The following is a 19663-nucleotide window of genomic DNA, read 5'->3' on the forward strand; positions in this document are numbered from 1 at the left end:
TTTTAAATATGGCGAGATCTTTTATGTATACACAAATGTACACGTATTTAGTTCAGTGCTACAGTGGCTCAACTATATGGTTGGCTCATCTCACCAGCTGATTTTATTTTTTTCATTTCACTGGAGTAGGGATTGTCAGAAAGAGATGGCAAACTTAAAAAGAAACCAACGAATTTACAACATTTTCTTACTACTTACAAATGCTGCTAAGTTTTATGTTTTCATTCCATTCCATTCGTCCAACACCAACACGCTAATTTTGGCAATGTGAACAAAGGTAGGTTATTGCTGTATATAGTTGAGTCATGAGTGCTACCAACTCAAAAGTGGTTAGCTGTCAAAAAAACGACTACAGAAAACGAAACGAACAGAACTGCTATACGGATCAGAAATTGAACCAGATAAATATCAGGATCACAACGTTGTTGTTGCATTTGCATGTTAAATTTCTATCCGTATCTCGCTCTAGGCTCAATGGAACGTAACTATTATGACTACACATATGTACGTACGCGCAGCAGAGAAGCAACGCACAAACGCATGCAGATATCTTATCTGAGATATGCAATTATAATTGGGGGAAGTGTCGCTCACAAACACACGCGCATATGAGAGCTACACACGTACATCTATAGTTATAATTATAGCAGATAACCAACTAGTAGATTCTAGAACAGAAGCGCCTAGAAGATGCAACGAAGAAATCAAAGAGTATAAAAGGCATGAACAGTAGAGGCGCTGCAATCAGTTTCGATTAAGCACGCTATCTATCGAGCAATAGTAGAGTTATTTATTGTGAAGTACTTGAATAAAGGCCATTTTGCATTATTAAATATTGGAGTTATTTATTCAACAGTTTAGTGATTCGAACTTAGCAGAAGGTTGCAAATAAGAGGATTTGCAGTAAATTCGTTACAATATATTGATTGTGACACTGTTGATTCCTTTCAAGCTGTCGCTGAAGTGATCTATTAGTCGCTGTAACCAAATCACAGGTATACGAATATTTGCCAACTCTATTATACGTATTTCAGAGAATTGTGAATTTGTTAAGTGCTGTTTTCGTTATAAATTTTTACTGAGTAATTTTGCAAATCAAGAGAAAAATATTTGTTGAGGCAACGGCTGTATGGGCCGATAATTGGAACAATAAAAGTGATTAACAAATTTTTGCGTAGGTGAATAAAATTCTACGTTTTATTTTGTGTTAATTATCAAATAAAATTGGAGAATGGGTTTTGGAAAAATTTTCCATAAAAATAGTGACGATGTACTACAAAATTAAAGCGGATTTTGGTCAAGTGATTTATAAGATTAGGGTTGCAAGGGGATAACGTTTCTCCATTAAAATTATTATTTTTTTCCGCTGTAAAGACCATGTCACACACACGCACGCAAAGAATAAAGTGTGCGAGCGAGTAGACTAATTCACGCAAATATAGCAAAACAAACGAGTTTCACGCTACAATTGAAAGAAAGTGCATTTCTCAATTTGCCGTTCGCGAAATCTATAAAAACGATAGAATTAAATTTGCTAAAAAATTGATTTTCGTGTTAAATATTAGCATAAAAGTGAGTGTTTTTAGTATTTGTTGTATGTGCGTTCGAGAATTTCGGTGATATTAAAGTATAAACCTTTCATATTGTATGATGCGTAAGCTGTCGCAGTACTCGCTCAGGTGCTGGCTGGCTGCTTTCTTCAATTCGATGCCTTGTTATTGGGGCTGCTGTTTGTCATATCTTTTGTTTAATTGAATTTACGACTACTTTGTACACTTGTTTTGTATGCTGCTCTGGAACTGGACGTACTTAGTACGTACGTCGCAATTAGCAAATTTGCATGTGAAAAATTTATATGCAAATACAACTCGTTGCCTGCTGTTATGGGTTAGTTGAGGTTGCACTGCCTCCCACGCATAGGACGAAAAGGATATCGTATGGCGTGCTTTTGTTGTATTGTATATAACTTATGACACCTTATTTCTTTTCTCATCTAGTCATACGAAATTTTGATTTGTATAATGATCACAGAGGCTTAAAGTCATGTCAAAAACTCCTATATACGCCCCAAAATAATTTTCAAAGCGCTGTTTATAGGTAGAGCTTTAGCTAAAGTAGTATCTACTCGATGATATCAATATGGATAACTTCAAATTAAAAAAAATATATATGCTTTTATTTATTTTTTCATATGAATACGAATTGGCCATTGTGTTCTAAATTTTATCTGCAATGCGTCAGAATAACTTCTACTTGCGTGTGCCTTCAAGATAAAGCAACCAGTTCGGGAGTATGCGTTTGCAAGTGGCATGCATATCTACATGAATAATAAAAACCCGTGTATTCCCACTTCATATAATTGTTAAGCGCATAAATAGATATATACTAAATTACTATGCAAATGTTAAAAAAATAGTTGACGCCCACATTTCTAGGCTCCATATACATACTCCCCGTGCATTAGAGCAGCTCTAATTAAGCTCTATTTATTTCTAACAAATTACGCTATTAAAGTAATTTTTGATTACATCTTATAAGTGATTCTTCCCACTAGTATCTTTCCAGTTTATATTTAATATTTGCATACATAGCTATCATGTTTATCGTTCAATATATATGAAATAAACATGGGAAAATGTCAAATCCTGCCAGAGATACAGAGATATTTATTTAGTTTTACTTCTCTGAATCCTGCACTTGTTGACATTTCCATTTCATGCTATTCCTTCGATTTGCTTTCCTCTTGTTTTTCTCTATATCAGTTTAATGGTGACGCATCGTTCATCGTTTAACATCGGCATCAGCTGTTTTGGTTTAGGAAGATACAGTGGTGTGCGGTTAAATAAGAACCACCTTGTCAATATTGTTTTAATTTGTTGTATCAATATAAACTTCTCTTAAAAGCAGCTATAGCGTGTCTTAACATGGACGAGTCTAGCTTACCTGAAATAGCGTAATAATTCATTTTTATCGACAGTGATTCGGTCAGCTCCGCTTTGTTTGCTGTGTCAGCTAATATAATATCTCCATAACCAATGAAACAAACATCAGAAGGCGGTGTCTGTGTCATCCTCCTTCTCGCTATTAGGGATCATGAGGGAAGCACTGCAACAAAAACAACAACGTTAATCCCTCCCTAATAACATGAGGCCTGACAAGGCAGGATAGACAATAAGAACAAATCACGAGATACTAAACTACAAGAACCACTAACCAGGTACGACTAAAGCACTATTATTACAACAACAGTAGCACTGAATGGACTTAGATCTACTGGAGGAAACCAAATCATTGAACACCATTAAATAAGGACGACATACAAACTATGGACTAAAATATATCTTTTGAGTTTTTTCTAAAGCTTGGTAAGTTTTATGCCTAAACAGCTGACAATAAAATAAATTAAATATAAAAAAAAATGTCTTGTCAGACGGAAAACAAATCGATCCCCAAACACTGGGATCCAAAGGGTTGATAAACGCAATACAAAGTTTTATAGCTTCAAAGCTTCCGCAACCCAATTGTCATCCTCACCAACGCGAGGGGATTCCTGTTACAAATATGAATGTATCATACACATATTTAGCGGGCGAGGATCTGGCGACCCCAAGTTCCTCATGGAACTAGGGGTGGGGGGCGGTATGGCCAGACAGTTTAACGTGGTCAATGTAAGTTCCTGAGATGGTCGGGCTAGCGCCTTAATGGTGATTTGTTACCGGAACATACCGGCTATATATACGGCAAAGAATCAGCAACATCGTTAACACTCCCCAAAACATTCGGGGAGTGTCTTTATCGTTAATACAACAACAACAACATCCCCGAACACTGTTAATAACCTTCTTTCTTTCAATATAGGTGGCTCTATTCACTCCAAATAAGATTCATACACGGAATAAAGCAGCCCCATCCGTATTTTTGTCCAAAACTATTGGCGAGAACACAACATCAACGTCATATAAGCGGATCAGATCTCTTGGGTTGATATATTATAGACTTAAAAACTTCAAGAGCCGCCTCAAATCAAATTGGAAGAAAAGGATCTATGTTTTCAATGCAAACTCCGGATAACATCTGCAAGGCGGATGAATTTTTGCTGGGCGGCTTTAAATGGCAGAAATACACTCAAGGTGTTCGCCAAATCACTGCAGTGGGACGACGACACCGCTTAGAAAAAATGTATTCGAAGTATTTTAATGTTGCTTTTCTCATAATTTAAACCCAGGACTTAAGCCGGCCTACACCTGTATGGGGGCAAAAAAAATAGTTTCCTTGGAAGAGGGTAAAGTACCACTGCTTATTGTATTTATATCTTACCTAGAACCATCCCTAAATTGCGAATATTCCCTATGGTTTCAACAACGGTTATCGGAAACGAACGTTGAAGTTGGTGAGAAACTCGTTTTAAACAGATACTCCATTCGTTTTTTTGATTAAATCTTCTGTATGGGCAATGTAAAAGGAAGTAATATTTTTTGGTGCATCTTTCTGCTACGTTTTTATCATAATTTGGTAGAATGAGAAGCATAGTTCAAGGGGTTACAACTCTTTAAACATACAAGGAGTATTTATTTATTTATTTAATAATGTACAGATTTACAAATCTTACAGAATAGGTGTTGCAATTAAAAGTGGCAAAAAATGAAGCGTAAAAAAACAAGAAATGCTTATCAATCTAAATACAAAAGAATTTGCAAAAAATAACACATTTAGTTTTAACATGTTACTTAGTTAACATAGAGATATTACAATTTTAGAATGTGAGGGATTCCACTCAACCTACTGTCAGAGTGCAAAAATTGCGATCAGTATATCGTTGAAATGCTCATGATTCCAATCAGCATGCTGTCGGAATGCAGAGAACTACCCCAGCGGGTTAGAGGATCAGAATATACCCGCGGTAGGTATGCCTGTCGTAAGAGGCGACTAAAATACCAGATTCAAGGGGCTGTGTAGCGCAACCTTTCAGGTTGCCAGCGCAATATATAGCTTCTCCAAACCCAATTGTCAACCTCACCTATCCGCGGCGAATCCTGTTTCACTAACAGACGAGGCTCTGGCGACCCCAAGCTCCTCATGGAACTTGGGGGTAGGGAGGGAGGGAATGGCCTGAAGGTTTAATGTGGCCACATAAATCGTTCCCGAGATGGTCGGGCTAGCACCTTAATGGTGCTATGGTACCGGAGCGTACCGGATCTGTATCCGGCAAAGGACTATCACATCGATAACACTCCCGAAAGCCTTCGGGGAGCAACCTTATCGCTACAACAACAACAACAATGCAGAGAACTTCTGATCAGCAAAACAAGTACAATCCACGTTGTTGGAATGCAGTAGATTCCAATCAACGCATACTTCAGATGTTAGTTATGTTGTATGTGACATATACAATTTACAATATTATACCGTCATACTGCCGGAATACATGTGATTCCGGTGACCATGCTGTAACACTGCCAGTTATTCACGTTGTTGGAATGCGCAAGGTTCCAATCAACACAGTATCGATGTTGGTGGTCTTCTGCCGGATATAAATTCGGTACGTTCCGGTAACAAGCACCATTACAGTCGGGAACGATTAAATATGACCACATTGAACCTTCTAGGCCATCCCGCTCCCACCCCTAGTTCCATTAGGGACTTGGGTAAAAGCTTCAGGGATCAAAGACTATTAGATGGAACTATAATTTAATTTAATTTATTTATTATTACGGCTGTTTAGGCCTAAAACGTAAAACTACTAAATACAATTCATTATTAAAATCACTTAATTCGATTGAATATGCTGTTGTTGTTGTTGTTGTAGCAGTATGCTGTCGGAATGCCATGTGAGTCACTCTTTTAAGGGATGTTGGGAAGGACGCGCTTCCAATCCTCCATTGCTCCCGGCATAAGGCAACAAAATTCTGAACATAGTTTTAATTTATGACGCTGTCGCAATGCATGAAGATTCCGATCAGCACAGCTCAACATGTAATGGGAGGTTGAAAAGGACGTGTTTCCAATTCTCCCTGTTGCAACTTTTGTTTGCCTTTATTTTATTTTATTCTGAGTGGTATCTCAAATTGATGAGCAATGTTTATTAAAAGGTTGGAAAGAACGTGTTTCCAACCCTGTCCCGAATCACGCTGAAAGGACGTTGTGTACCATCAACGCAGCAACTGTCGGTCTGAGACTGCGATTTCGAGGTTTAGTGGGATCCATTTTTGGCTAATCATTCGGCGGGTTACGGCGTAGCTAGTTTTGCATTCCTCATCATGTGTCCGTACATGAAAAATCAAAAATAAGGACAATTAAAACTATAGAACATAGAACTTGTCAAAATTAAAGAAATATCATGTTTATTCTAACAATTATTTGCTAAATATCCGAGTACAATTATATATAACTGCGGCTATAAAGATAAAAACGAAATAGCCTCAAACTTCAATCCATTGGAATCATAGAAGTCCTTACTGCATCGTACACCACTGTATATCTTTAATTACTCGTTTACACAAATATGTGCTACAAATATGTGTTGTTGTATCTTATTGAATTTTTGCAGTTTTGCTTTATTGTAAACACTTATCCAACGTTGTACAGCACATTTAAATTAAATGTACTTTAATAATAGTTGTTCATTGTTGTGAAGAGTAAATTTTTCAAATGTGTGTTTTGTGATTCCATGACGCGTTAGCCAAGCAAGTAATTGTCTCCGTTCTATTTTTGTTAAGCTCAAAGGTAGTAAATCTGTCAACTCATTCTTGCGTTTCCAATATGTTTTTCAAACAAGTTTGTATATTTGTTCGTCATTTGTTATCAATTTTATTTTTCAATGAATCATTTGTGCATATTGCTGTTACATACATACGTACAGACATATATGATTTGAACTTTGCCTTGAAATGCAATGCAACAAACATGTTTTTATTATGGAAGCTTTTTTGAAACTTTTTTTGACATCTGGGATGTAATGCAGCAAAGAAAATTCAGTGATGCAGTATTGATGTTACCGTTTCAGAAGGTTTTACATATAGCTATGCCTCTCGTGTCTTTTACATCTCTTAATTATGTACATAATCCTTTTTATCAACAAAGTGACCGAAATTTCTGTAAATTTTTATCCATCGCAACAAGATGTTGAATCAACTGCTCACAAATCGTTGATTCGTAATTGACCGTTTTAGTAGTCAAATGAACAAAAAAAGGTGTTGCGACAGCTTTGTATGAAAGTACCTATGTTGCTATATAAATAAATAAATGTAAGGCGCGATAAACTCCGAAGAGATTTTAGGCCGAAGTTCTCTTCCAATTTGCGTCGTGCTCCTTTTAAATTTTTCTTACAAATTGGCGGGACGCCACCTACTTGTTTTATGCCGACTCCGAACGGCATCTGCAAGGCATATGAGTTTTCACTGAGAGCATTTCATGGCAGAAATACACTCGGAGTGCTTGCCGAACACTGCCGAGGGGCGACTCATACGCATGCTTGCTACATATACATACATATGAATATAGATATGAAAATAGTAGTCACAAAACTGATTCTCAATTCTTTCAGTTGCAGCTCTGCTCATTCTAAATTTCTTCTCTCGCATGTAGTTGCCACACTTGATTGTTTCGAACAAAACTTGTTGTATACATGTTTGACGTAACATTTTAAAAAGAGAACTTGTAAGTTATAGAAAAGTAAAGAATCAAATCGCAGGAAGATAATTCACCACTAGAGTAACTTTACATGTAATTCGGCAAGTTTAATTTTCGTAACAACTCAAACTTTTATTTTGTCGGAAATATCAACATTAAAAAATGATGTTTATTATTATCTTATTAGATTCGTTCGCGTGATTGAAAATTCATAAAAACTTGAACAAAATGTTACTAACTTTGGAAAAATCCTGTTCGTTCAAGCAAAACTTGCAACAAGAGGGCGCAATTTTGCATTTCGCTTGGACGAAAAGCTGCAAAATTGTACCTGATAAATAGGTGTCCCTGTATCTCATAATTTTTTGCACAGTAAATTCAAAAAAGGGTTTTTTCGTTTTGTATTAATAACTGAAAAACTAGTTTTTGTTGTTTTCCCCATTTCGTGCGTTTTTTCGATTTGATGGTTTTCTTATTTTGGTGTTTTTTTTTTAACAAGTGGCGCCATCGTCATAAGTACAAAGTAGAGAGTGCAGTGAGCGTAAAATTCTCTTTGAAATTTGCTCATGTATTGACAGTTGATCGCCGTTGAAATGACCTGTAAGATCAGTTGTGTTAACAGAGAAATCAGTTAGATTGATTACGAATCTGTCAATTTTACAAAATTTTGTCAACCTAAAAGCGACAATTTCTCTTCTGTTGAAATGACTAAACTAATTTTTCGCTTGACAAAGAAATCGGTCGAATTAACCATAATTCGATCAATTTCACCGAATCTCCGTTAAGTCAAGAACAACAGAACCGATTTGTTGATTTTACTAGCACTATTTCTTTCAGTGTAATGAGCATCACATGATCGCTTAAGTAGACAATAGCATTTAGTCCTTAGCATTTACTAATGTTCTCTTGCTCATGAGCGGCAAAAATTCCGAATATTCTTGACACAATTTCTTTTATATTTGTTAAATTCACTTGAATCTCCAGTTTATCCAAATAATGTTAACGAAAGTCATTTAGTGTCAGATAGTACATAAGAAGCAAGTTCGCTTACGTTTAGTTTTTATACTCAGCGTGCTTTGCACACAGAGTATACTAACTTCGATTGGATAACGGTTAGTTGTACAGGTATAAAGGAATCGAGATAGATATAGACTTCCATATATCAACATCATCAGTATCGAAAAAAAATTTGAATGAGCCATGTCCGTCCGTCCTTCCGTCTGTCTGTCCGTTAACAGGATAATTAAAAAAAAAAATGGTCGTGGCACTGCCCCTTTTATGACTAAGACATTTTCTATGTTTCGGGAGCCATAACTCGAAGAAAAATTAACGGATGGTAATAAAATTGGGTACACAGATTTTCCCTATAGCAGGAAATATTTCTAGAAAAAATGGACGATATCGGTTCAAGTCCACGCCCACTTTTATATAAAAGATTTTTAAATCGCCAGTTCTTCATTACTTCCATACGTCTTTGGAACTCGCTCCCTTCTAGACTTAGGCCTATAAGCAATGCTCTGCTCTTCAATAAAGAATTAACAAGTTTCTATAATAACTTGGACAATTAAAATACTGATTTCTCAATAAATAAATGTACTCTATCATTCGTTTATTTATTTATTATTTATTAAATAGATTATTTATTGTAACCTTTTCTTAGTCATAGTCATTAGCTTTAGTTTAAGTTTTCCTATTTTATACCTTTTACCGACTATAAAATAATTTTGGCCAAACTGTTGTGCTAGGATGAATTGCCTAATAAATACAAATACAAAAGGGTCGTAGACTAGACTAATAAGCTATAACTTAGCAAAAACTAGTTTTGAATCAATGATATTTCAAGTTTTATTGTAAGAGGAAATGGGGGACATTTTTTTTAAACGGGCGGTGCCACGTTTTATATAAAAAAGTGATTTATCTGAAATGAAATGTGTAATTGAAGCTCACGCTGAGTATATAATGTTCGGTTACACTCGAACTTAGACACCTTTACTTGTTGATTATATTAAACCAATTCTTATTATTAATATTTCAAAAATTTAATGCTATTGTAAAAGCTTCCACTCGCTTGATTTGCTGTATACATACCTACTTACGTAAAGCTAAACGTGTTATACGAATTACTTAATTATCATAAATATGTTAAATCATTCTCTTTATAAATTGAATAGTAACTACAAATCTAAAGCTCAGGTTAAGCTTTTTCGCAACAATTCCAAATCTTATTTTGGTTTGCTACTTACATACATACATACATATGTATGTACCTATGTATAACAATATGGGGCGTGTTAAGTTTTAATAAATCTTTTATAAAAAGAATTTTCAATAAGATATTGACCTACAATCGTCTTGGCGAGACGACTAAGTTTTAGACAAAACATTCTAAAACTTTTTGGTGCTTAGATATATCTTTACAGTTGTCGTATGAATGCCAAGAAGGGCATTTAAAATATAAAAATAAAATAAATGTGATGCGCGATAATCTCCGAACAAATTTTAGGCGAAGCTGCTCTTCCAATTTGCGTCGTGATCCTTTTAATTTTTCCTACAAACTGGCGGGTCGTGTCCTAATTGTTCTATGCCGATTCCGAACGGCATCTGCAAGGCAGATATCTGCAAGGCAGATAAGTTTTCACTGAGAAGCTTTTTATTGTCGAAATACATTGGAGTGTTTGCGAAATCACTTCCGAGGATTAGAAAAAATGTTTTTAATTGAAACAACTTTTTCAAAATGTTTGATGTAACTTTGCCTGGGAGTTGAAACCAGGACCCTCGGTGTTATAGGCGGAGCGCGCTACCACCACACCACGGCGACCACCACAAGAGCATTATTATAGCAAAAACACTAGAAAGCTTGGCTTCGGAGTTTGAGACTAAAGTATTGAACCCTTGCCGTTAGGGAAGCATTACTTTGACAACATGTCAGCTAAGTCCTCAATGGTATTCAAGCATCATGTGGGCAATCAATAACCAATGTAAAAATAACAATAAACAACCATAAAGAATATAACATTACAGTCTACTACAATATCGGCAGTCTGGGCATCGAGACCAACTAACAACTCAAACAGTTGTTGTTTATGTGCACCACAAGCATGCCCTTACATGCAAAAACAGGAGAATTCATGTATCAACCTTATGCTCTGCATATAGTAGTTGAGCGGTCTGCCAACCGCAGCCTGTTGTCGTTATTGTTACGTCTACAAACTTTTGCGGCCCTAACTACAGCAAAAGCAATAATAGAAAGTACAACGAAACCTATTAACAAAAACAACAAGAACAAGACCCAACAAGGGCGGTTTGTAGTGTCGCCTTTCGCCTGGAATGGAATGAGCACATTCATGTTCCAATCTGCGCCATACTTACGTTAGCCCGATCATTTCCACATCCTTGTGTGAGCAGGTCTGCGGGTCCGTAATTTTCCCGCTTTGCCGTTGTCGGAAAGAGCAACGTAGTTGCCATCGTCAGGGTTATCACCTTTTTCGTTATCTGCCAGTGTATTAAAAATTTCCTAAAAACTTTTTTGGCTCGAGATAAACAACGGGGTTTTTGGGTATCCGAAAATTTAAAAGTGGAATAAAAATCGTTTCGAAACATCGGAAAAAAAACTAAAATTGGATTGATGAAACCGAGTCAATCACCTTTGTAAATATATCCAATAATTGGCTATTACCCCCACCGTGTTAGGGGGTTAGGATATACCCGCGGTATAACTACCTGTCGTAAGAGGCGACTAAAATACCAAATGGATTCAAGGAGTTGTGTAGCGCAATATATAGCTTCTCCAAACCCAATTGTCAACCTCACCTATCCGTGGCAAATTCTGTTTCATTAATAGCCGAGGCTCCCGACCCCGAAGTCCTCATGGATCTAGGGGGTGGGAGGGCGGCATGGCTTGGAAAGGTTGTTGTTGCTGTTGTTGTAGCGATAAGGTTACTCCCCGGAGGCTTTGGGGAGTGTTATCGATGTGATGGTCCTTTGCCGGAGACAGATCCGGTACGCTCCGGTAACATAGCTCCATTAAGGTGCTAGCCCGACCATCTCGGGAACGATCTATGTGGCCACATTAAACCTTCAGGCCATCCCTCCTTCCCCACCCCAAGTTCCATATGAGGAGATTGGGGTCGCCAGAGCCTCGTCTGTTAGTGAAACGGGATTCGCCGCTCGAAGGTGAGGTTGACAATTGGGTTTGGAGAAGCTATATATTGGCGCTGGCAACCAGAAAAGGTTGCGCTACACAACCCCTTGAATCTGGTATTTTAGTCCCCTCTTACGACAGGCATACATACCGCGGGTATATTCTAACTCCCTAACCCGCGTCTAGAAGGTCGCATGGGGTCATACCAAATCGTTCCCGAAATGGTCGAGCTTGGTACCAGAACGTACCGGATCTGCATCCGTCAAAGCACCATCAACATCGATAACACTCCCCAATACCTTCAGGGAGTGTCCTTATCGCTATAACAACAACAACAGCAACATATTTGGCTATTCCGCCTTTATATGTTTACACTGTATGCATGAATAATAAAACGAAATTATAAATATTTTTTGTAGGATCGCACAATTGAGGCCTCACCATAGATACCTTTGTTAGGTATTTCAAATAAGGTCTTCATAAGGGATTATCATTCAAATGCTTAAGTTCCTAATGAGGGCTATAAGCGTGCATGAATTTTTATTCCACCAGCATTCACCTCACCTTATTGAAACCCCCTATTTACGCCTGAATGTTTCTTACAACACACACATTATTTTGGAGTGTTTATACAATAAAACACAATCCCGCCTTCTATGTGGTACAATGCCAAGGCATTTCTTTATAATTTTATATTTATTTGGCGCAATCATTTCTTAGTATGCATATAAGTTTGTATGTATGTAAATATGTATATTGAATACAAATATTTCCGTATATATCGCTCTAGTAGAAATTCTCCGTTGTTTTTATTTATTTATAATAATTTCATATTGACCAGCCGCACATTTCCTTCCCCACTTTTTTGTATTCCACGTCCTGTAAAATAAAATAAAATAAAATACTCGCAATGGATTTGTACTATTTGCATTATTTTTTGCTTTACCTTTTCTTTTTTTGTCTTCAAAGTATTTCTCGTTTTTCCGTATGCATTTCTAAGCATTTTTTCTTTACATTCATTTTCGTTGTTATTGAGTTATTGTTAAATTAAGTTTGTTGTTAATGTAGTAGTAGTTCGCTGGCTGATTTGTAATGGATGTGGTTGGTTGCTTTGTGTGTAAATTGAGTGAGTGACGTAGTGGTGCGAGCTTAAAATCAGCATCGCTTGAGTTTGAGCGGGTTTAGATATACACATATTTTATATCGAATTATTGTTATTAAACAAATCTTTGCATTTGTTTTGAAAAGAGCTTTTACAAAATATTTGCATGGTTTTGTTTTTTTTTTTTTGAGAATAGTGGGTGTTAAATTTTTTGCATTCCGATTTCTATGCAAACAGAAGTTGGAAAATTTAGCGTCATATAAGTACACTAGCAGGCACTAGGGGTACCCGCGTCCACGTTTTCGCTTATATCTCGAGACCCTAGTTACACGCGGGTACGAAAAATACCCCGTATCAAAGTACTCATAAACAGATTACATTCGATACCCATATTGTAGAAACATATCCCAGGATTACCCACGTCCACGTTTTGATCTCAAGACCCTATCCAGAACGGGATAAAAATTAGCCTATGTCTGTCTCCTGGTTCTAAGCTACCCCTCCACCAATTTTCAGCTAAACATGTTCATCCGTTACTTCCTCTTCAATTACTGTTTATCTATTAAAAACAAGTAAGGAAGGCTACGTTCGGGTGTAACCGAACATTACATACTCAGCTGAGAGCTATGGAGACAAAATAAGGGAAAATTACCATGTAGGAAAATGAACCTAGGGTAACCCTGGAATGTGTTTGTATGATATGCGTATCAAATGGCAGGTATTAAAGAGTATTTTAAGAGGGAAAGGGCCATAGTTCTATAGGTGGACGCCTTTTCGGGATATCGTTATAAAGGTGGACCAGGGTGACTCTAGAATGCGTTTGTACAATAAGGGTATCAAACGAAAGGTGTTAATGAGTATTTTAAAAGGGAGTGGGCCTTAGTTCTATGGGTGGACGCCTTTTCGAGATATCTTCATAAACGTGGACCAGGGGTGACTCTAGAATGCGTTTGTACAATATGGGTATTAAACGAAAGGTGTTAATGAGTATTTTAAAAGGGAGTGGTGGTAGTTGTATATGTGAAGGCGTTTTCGAGATATCGACCAAAATGTGGACCAGGGTGACCCAGAACATCATCTGTCGGGTACCGCTAATTTATTTATATATGTAATACCACGAACAGTAATCCTGCCATGATTCCAAGGGCTTTTGATTTCGCCCTGCAGAACTTTTTCATTTTCTTCTACTTAATATGGTAGGTGTCACACCTATTTTACAAAGTTTTTTTCTAAAGGTTTATTTTGCGTCAATAAACCAATCCAATTACCATGTTTCAACCCTTTGTTCGTATTTGGTATAGAATTATGGCACTTTTTTCATTTTTCGTGATTTTCGATATCGAAAAAGTTTGCGTGGTCATAGTCAGATTTCGGCCATTTTTTATACCAATAGAAAGTGAGTTCAGATAATTATGTGAACTGAGTTTAGTAAAGATATATCGATTTTTGCTCAAGTTATCGTGTTAATGGCCGAGCGGAAGGACAGACGGTCGACTGTGTATAAAAACTGGGCGTGGCTTCAACCGATTTCGCCCTTTTTCACAGAAAACAGTTATCGTCCTAGAATCTAAGCCGCTACCAAATTTCACAAGGATTGGTAAATTTTTGTTCGACTTATGGCATTAAATGTATCCTAGACAAATCAAATGAAAAAGGGCGGAGCCACGCCCATTTTGAAATTTTCTTTTATTTTTGTAATTTGTTGCACCATAGCATTACTGGAGTTGAATGTTGACATAATTTACTTATATACTGTAAAGATATTAAATTTTTTGTAAAAATTTCACTTAAAAAAAATTTTTTTTTAAATGTGGGCGTGGTCGTTCTCCGATTTTGCTAATTTTTATTAACCATACATATAGTAATAGGAGTAACGTTCCTGCCAAATTTCATCATGATATCTTCAACGACTGCCAAATTACAGCTTGCAAAACTTCTAAATTACCTTCTTTTAAAAGTGGGCGGTGCCACGCCCATTGTCCAAAATTTTAGTTATTTTCTATTCTGCGTCATAAGCTAAACCCACCTACCAAGTTTCATCGCTTTATCCCTCTTTGGTAATGAATTATCGCAATTTTTCGATTTTTCGAAATTTTCGATATCGAAAAAGTGGGCGTGGTTATAGTCCGATATCGTTCATTTTAAATAGCGATCTGAGATGAGCGCTCAGGAACCTACATACCAAATTTCGTCAAGATATCTCAAAATTTACTCAAGTTATCGTGTTAACGGACAGACGGACGGACGGACGGACGGACGGACGGACGGACGGACATGGCTTAATCAAATTTTTTTTCGATACTGATGATTTTGATATATGGAAGTCTATATCTATCTCGATTCCTTTATGCCTGTACAACCAACCGTTATCCAATCAAAGTTAATATACTCTGTGAGCTCTGCTCAACTGAGTATAAAAAGGGTATCAAAATCCGTTGCGTATTTTTAAAGGTTTAAGCATTCAAAGGGACATAGGGACAGAAAAAGCGACTTTGTTTTATACTATGTAGTGATGTACATCCATACATACCTATAAACCTACGCCCGAAGTTAAATAACGCAGCGAATGCTATATATGTACGTATGTATATCAAGCATCACTCAAAATCAATTAGCGCGGACAGTTCACAGCGAACAACCATATGATTCCATACGAAGTATGGGCTATGAATAAAGAAAATATGCAAAGAAGGCAATTGGGATAAGGTTTACAACTAAGGCATGACGTGGCTGAATGCGTTTGTAACACTTCAACCATCGTAGGAGTGCGGGTTCGAATCCCACTCCCGGGAGAAAAGGCTTTGAAGAGATTTAAAAAAGGTATAATCGAAACAGCTGTCGCATTGTCCGTCCTGATGCCACGTTGTTTAACTTTTCCCAAATTATTAAATAAATTATAAATTAAAAATTGCTTAAAATAAATGTTTTCATACATTTAAAGCAATAAGGGTAATCCCCGCTTAAAAAACTCATAAAAGTAAAATTTTCGATATTCCAATTTTAAGCTTAAACAATTAAAGTAGAAAGGTTTCGATTAAAAAAAATTAAATCTAAATTTTTTAAACGTTTTCGATTTGAAAGTATAATTTTGAATATTTTCGATTAAAAATGAAAGTAAAATTTTAAATATTATTTTCGATTAAAAATGATGGTAAATTTTTAAATATTTTTTTCAATTCAAAAGATAAAATCAAAATTTGAATATTTTCGATTATAAAATGAAAGTAAAATTTTGAATATTATTTTCGATTCAAAAATGAAGGTAAATTTTTAAATAATTTTTTTCTATTCAAAAAATAAAATCAAAATTTGAATATTTTCGATTCTAAAATGAAAGTAAAATTTTGAATATTATTTTGTTTCGATAAAAAAGTCGAACGTTTTTAGAAATAAAAGTACAATTTTCGATATTATTTTTAGCTTATAGAATAAAAGTAAAACTTTCGATATTACAATTTTAAGCTAAAAAATTTAAGTAAACTCTTCAATACTATTTCTGATTAAAAAAATTTTGACTTTTGGCTTAAAAATTGAAGTAGAAGAGTTTTCGATTAAAAAAAGTTTTATTCATAATTTTGAATAATATTTTCGGGTAAAAATGAAAGTGAAGTTTTTAATATTTTTTTTTATTCAAAAAATAAAATTAAAATTTGAATATTTTCGATTATAAAATGATAAAATGAAAGTAAAATTTTGAATATTATTTTTGATACAAAAAAAAAAAAAACAAAATTTTGAATTTTTTTTTCGATTCAAAAAATTAAATTGAAATTTTGAATATTTTCTATAAAATATTAAAGTAAAATGTTGAATATTATTTTCGATTAAAAATAAAAAGTTAAATTTTGAATATATTTTTCGATTAAAAAAAAAAGAAGTCGAGCTTAAAATATTATATTCGATAAAAAAAGTGAAATTTAAATTATTATTTTCTATTAAATATTTAAATTTTTAAATATTATTTCAAGCGATTTTAACTTGGGAAATAGTAAAATTATCAACATTCCGATCGTTTGTAAAATAAGAGTCAAACTTTCAATATTATTTTCGATTCAAAAATTTTAAATCAAGCTATGAAAAATCAACTTCAAAACTATGTAAAATTTTAACTATGATTTTTGACTTAAAAAATAAAACTCGACACCATTTCTTTCACGAATTTCAGTATCAGGGGGGAACTCTTGGGATTTAAGAGCTCGTTGAATTTTTACTTACTCATTCTCTAAAACATGCTCAACACTAATTGCGAAGTCAATTACACTGCGCCTTGTCTATTTGTTGCAATCGCTACAAGTCTCAATGTCATCGGCTGGAATTATTATTATCACAATTTCAGAAGTGTAGAAAGACATGTAAAGTAATTGAAAGAGGAAAAGAGAATTAATACTTAGTAGAATTCGGGACGTAGCAGTCCAGAGAGCAGCCAATTGGTGAGTGCTGCTGCGTCATAGTCATTATCGCAATCACTTGACGCGTGGAAGAAGCCGTACCAATCGTTAGATACTGAATGTAGAATAATAAAGAGCCAACTAGCAAAAGTGAATGGGGGCAGTCTAGACGGCAAGAGAAAATCAAAGTAGAAAAATAGAAAGGTCAGCGATAGCAACAATTTCATAGTTAGAATATGCCAGTTAGTTTGAAGTCTGTTGCTATTTATGCAAATTTTGGTGGTGTGCGTGCGTCGAAATATAAACGGATGGAAAATTATTAATTTTGTGTTTTTGTTGTAAAAAGCGTCGATTGAAAGTCGACGATTACATTTTAGTGTTTGTGTGTATGCATATATGTGGGTATGTACCTATAGTTGTGAGCACGAAAAAAGCATAAATATTTATAATTACCGTTTTTTTTAATTAATTCTTTTAACTTCGAGAAAAAATTCGAGAAGTGTATGAAACTTTTTTCTCGTATTTGTTTTTTTTTTAACACTTTTATTAATTGTACAACAAAAAGTAGGAAGTCGATTTCAAAAACGGTTCGAAAAAACTCGAAGTTTGGAATTTTGAAATTTTCTTCTCTTATTGAAACAATTTAGTGAATTGTAAAACGAAAATTAGCAGGGTAATTTCAAAAACGTTTTCGAAAAAATTTGGAAATTTTCTTCTTTTATAAATATATATAGGCATTCATTGCATTGTACAACGAAAGCGATGCAAACCAATTTCAAAAGCGTTTTCGAAAAAAGTTAAAATGTTTAAAAGTTTTCTTTTATTCATTTTTTTACTAATTTTAGGGAATTATATGAATTGTATATAGGAAACTATACAGACTAATTATGCAGACCACTTTCAACAACGTTTTCGAAAAAATTCGAAGTTCGAAATTTGGAAATTTTCTTTTATAAATAAATTCAATTTTAGGAAAACCATTCACTTAATTGTACAACGAAAGCAATGCAAACCAATTTCAAAAGCGTTTTCGAAAATTTTTTAAATGTTTAAAAGTTTTCTTTTATGTTTTTTTTTAGTAATTTTTGGCAACTTACGTACATATGTATATGAATTGTATATAACAAATTTTTTAAAAAATTCGAAGTTTGAAATTTTCTTTTATTAATATCGTCAATTTTAGTATATGTTAATTGCATAATGAAAACTTAAATATTAAACATAAAAATGAAAAAATCGAAACAAAATGTAACACAATTAGTAAAAACTGAAAACAAATAACACAATTATAAAAAAAAATTTAACCAACAGTTTATTAAAAAATTGAAAATAATCAAAATTAGCACAAGTTTTTAAAATTAACGCAAAAAAAAAAAAGATTTGAAGAGAGATTTACGGGGTATAATCGAAAATATTTATTAAACTAAAAATAAAAAAAAATTAACACAATTATTAAAAAAAATCAACACTTAAAAATTTCCACAAGTATCAAAAAAAGTTAAAAAAAAAAAATAAAAAGTTTAATAATAAGTCATAAAAATTAACACATTTATTAAAAAAAATTTACCGAAGTATTAAAAAGTTTTATATAATTATAAAAATTAAAAAAGAATAAACAGCATCATTAAAAAACAAAAGAAAGTTTAACCTTATTAATTTAAAACATAAAAAAACTTGACACAAACATACAAAAATAAAAAGCTTATGGCAACTATGCAAAAAAAAAAGAAATAATTATGACTATTACAAAAAAAGAAAATCACAATTATTAAAATATAACAATAAAAATAATTTAAACAGCTGTCGTGTCAGGATGGAACAAATAACTAACTAAAATTTAAACCAATTATTTAAAACTAAAAAATTCAACACATAAAAAAATTAAAAAATTAACCAAATTGTTAAAAAATTTACATTAATATTAAACAAGTAAGGATGGGACTGTCTTCGGCTGTGCCGAAGACTTCATACTTTTCATGAATGGGGCTAAAAAATAATCTTATCCCTTTCGTAATCCCCAAATAATCGGATGCATAAGATAAGAAATATATAGTGAACAAATGTACATAACTAAACGTTTTTTAAGATAAATATAAAATAAAACAGGGAAAAACCCACTTATCTGAACGATCGGTTGTATGGGATATATATTATATATAGCTCCGATCGAAATGATTTTTACAGGAAATCTTCTATGATATATTAAAATATATATCACCAAGTTTAACGTTTTTATATTGGAAATTAAGGGAGAAGGCTAAAAATCTTTCTATCTGAACGATCGGTTGTATGGGATATATATTATATATAGCTCCGATCGAAATGATTTTTTCATGAACTCTTCTATGATATATTAGAATATATATCACCAAGTTTAACGTTTTTATATTGGAAATTAAGGCAGAA

General features: G+C 34.2%; 1 protein-coding gene across 10 annotated transcripts in view; it reads left to right on the plus strand.

Annotated features, from left to right (window-relative positions):
• The first annotated feature begins 1020 nt into the window (after positions 1 to 1020).
• Rab5 (RAS oncogene family member Rab5) overlaps positions 1021 to 19663 on the plus strand; it is a 41627-nt gene continuing 22984 nt past the window's right edge. Inside the window, exon 1 of one of the 10 annotated variants that reach the window (XM_067768356.1) lies at positions 1021 to 1178. The gene's annotated coding sequence lies outside the window, so the exon portion shown is untranslated. The other 9 variants (XM_067768361.1, XM_067768360.1, XM_067768358.1 and 6 more) reach the window with 9 other exon arrangements.

Source organism: Eurosta solidaginis, chromosome 2, assembly GCF_040869045.1.
Source record: "Eurosta solidaginis isolate ZX-2024a chromosome 2, ASM4086904v1, whole genome shotgun sequence".
Taxonomy (NCBI): Eukaryota; Metazoa; Arthropoda; class Insecta; order Diptera; family Tephritidae; genus Eurosta; species Eurosta solidaginis.